This window comes from Panthera leo, chromosome D4 (assembly GCF_018350215.1).
Source record: "Panthera leo isolate Ple1 chromosome D4, P.leo_Ple1_pat1.1, whole genome shotgun sequence".
NCBI lineage: Eukaryota > Metazoa > Chordata > Mammalia > Carnivora > Felidae > Panthera > Panthera leo.
The window spans coordinates 31,143,483-31,146,375 of NC_056691.1; the positions used below are offsets into that span (position 1 = coordinate 31,143,483).

At 44.8% G+C, this 2,893-nt stretch overlaps 1 non-coding gene across 1 annotated transcript; it reads left to right on the forward strand.

Annotated features, from left to right (window-relative positions):
* Positions 1-1,448: 1,448 nt before the first annotated feature.
* On the forward strand, positions 1,449-1,554 carry LOC122205701. The gene has a single exon (XR_006196209.1). It is a non-coding gene; the product is annotated as a U6 spliceosomal RNA (small nuclear RNA).
* The last annotated feature ends 1,339 nt before the right edge of the window (positions 1,555-2,893 follow it).

The following is a 2,893-nucleotide window of genomic DNA, read 5'->3' on the forward strand; positions in this document are numbered from 1 at the left end:
CCCCAAGATAAAGTGAAACGGCAGAAAGCCAGGACAGGAACCAGCTCCCAGCCTGTGTCTGTACAAGGACACTCTACAGTGGACTCAGAGCCTGGGGGACAGTTCTTGGGCCCAGAGCTTTTTAGGGTTTTGTGTGTTACCAGGCAGTCTTGATCACTATGTGATACCTCTTCTCAGACTTTTCATCAGCCAGTGAGTCAACACACATTGAAAAACCAGAGTGTACAATCAGTGCTAAGTGTTCAGTCATATTCAAGGGCTTTATAATCATAGGCCACATTTCTTTCTACTTTCTATGGCTTTGTCCAAGTGCACAGTGGCCAGAGAATCTTTGTTTATACCACTTCAAGGGTTCCATTATAATAGAAGTTGCCTCTGAAAGTGCAGCAGTTAATGTCATATAGAGCAAAATGAAATGAAAAGAAAAAGCCCCAACTGAGAGATATTGGACCAGCTGCTTGACCTCTGAATGTTTTCCCCTCATCTGTAAAATTAGGATACTGTTGTTGATGATGATGTTGATCCCTAGCTCCTGGTGTTATGAATAACACATAAAGTGTGAAGGGTAATGTGTGTATCAGCTGTCCTTGCTGTAACTCGGGGTTGGAGTCCTTGGTCCCATGAAAGCCTAGATCTGCTATTTCTGGCCCACAGCAGGGCTTCCTGGAGGTGAGCATGACGAGTTTTCTGTGAACTTGGTGGGTGCAGACAACCTCAGGTTCCAAGGGAAGCCATCTCCAGACCCCACTGGTTGCCTGATGGATGGTAGGGGCTTCTGTGCAGATATTGTGGGGCAGGATCATGCTTAGTGTCTTGCAGACTTGTGCCAAATAAGCTCTACTTTACATTAGTTTTTAGAAATTACAAACTGCTGCAGAGCTCTAACACTAGACTCAGTTGTTTTAAAACCTCAATAAATAGAATGAAAGGAAAACACACTATTTAAAGACTACCATGTATTTTCTTTTTTTATGAGAGGTAAAGCCCAAATTAGTAATTTTTCTATTTGAGAAAAGGGAAAAAAAAACCCAAAACAAAAAACCCTCTCCAAAGCTGAAGCCAAGATCCTACTCTGGAATGGAGTTTAAGACAATGCAGAATTTTATTGTTTTCTACAATAGTGCCAAGGTGGTCTTTACTGTGGGTAGAATTGCATTTCTTCATTGTTTCATTGATTCATTCATTCACTTACTCATTTAACTAGGATGCTCTGAGCTACTATGTGCCTACCACTCCTCTACGTCCTGAGTTCTGCCCTAATGGAGCTCACTCACAATCTAGTGAGGGGAGCAGACACCAATCAGACAATCATGTCACTCATGCTGGGTACTGTGCAGTCAAGGGGTTGTGTGACAAGGGATGGGCCTGGTCTTGGAAGGCTTCCCTGAATAAGTGACTCAAGCTAAGATCTGCAGGATGGGTCAGACTTGATAGTCAGAAGAGGGTGAGTACTCACTTCAGCAGCACATAGACTAGAACTGGAACAATACAGTGAAGATTAGCATAGTCCCTGTGTAAGACTGACATGCAACTAGTGACATGTTCTGTATTTTTGCATGACAACACAAATGTATTTAATGCTATTCAGCTGTATACTTAAAATGGTTGAAATGGTACATTTTATGTTGTGTCTATTTTACGATAATAAAACAGAGGGGGATGGTGTTGAGAAGGTTCTGCTGCAAGCAGAAGGAAGAGCTGGTAGACATGTCTAGTGAGACATTTGAGAGCAAAGCCAGCAAAGCTGGTCTGTCAAGATTTGAGGGAGGTGGTAGGTGGCCCAAGATGAAGGTGGAGTTGCAAGCAGAGGCATCAAACCTGAATATTGATGATCTGTGTCCTGAAACCAGTGGGAGATTGTGGAGACTTTCATCAGGGCAGTGATGTATTTGTATTTTAAAAAATTACCCTCGGGGTGCCTGGGTGGCTCAGTCAGTTGAACATCTGACTCTTGATTTCAGCTCAAGTCATGATCCCAGGGTCTATGGGACCGAACCAGAGTCGGGCTCTGCGCTGAGCCTGGAGCCTGCTTACAGCTCTTTCCCTCTCTCTCTGCTCTTCCCTTCCTGCTTGTGCTCTTTCTCTCTCAAATTAAAAATAAATAAATAAATAAAAATCACCCTGGGCTAGGGTGGAGACCAAGCAGAGGGGCAGCAGATGAAGATGATCAGTTAGGGAGCTGTCAGAGTTTTTCAGGAGGGAGATACCCAATGCCAGTTGAACTAGGGCATTAGGGATGGAGAAAAGTGGATAGATTTGAGAAAATTCAGAGGGCATATGGCTGAACTCGATGGGTTGCTGAGAGGTGAGGGAAGGTGACCCAGGAGAGATTTCTGGTTTCTTGATAGATGGTGGTGCTGTTGACTGGGACAGGAAGCACAGAGAGAAGGTGTTTGGAGAGGTGGATCACAGTTCTTGTTTTTGACATGATGAGTCTGTGGGCCTTAGGAGCTTTGCTGCTGCCAGTACAAGAGCTCCTCCACATGGGCATTGACCCAGGGTTCACCGAGGCCCACACTGATTTCTGACAGTCTTTGGTGTTACTACCTGGCTCGCAGCACAGTGCTGTTCCCTGAGGCATATCTGTCACATGCCTCACACCACTGAGATACTTCATGAGAAGTATCATGACCACTCCCAAGAGAAAACAGATGGAACGCCCAGTCTGCTTCATTCAGCAGGCTGGCCTGCTCCACTGGGCAGCTGACAAAAACAATTTCTTCTTCTAATGGCTGCTCCCAAAGAAGCTACATTGGCATTGTGACAGAATCTTGACAAAACTGTATGTGGTGTGGGTGGCAGATAAAACAGGGTTGTGTATACACAGCTGGGATGCCATCTGTGTGTCCAACTCTAGTCCTTTAGATCCAAGGATGAACCATCATGAAGGCTT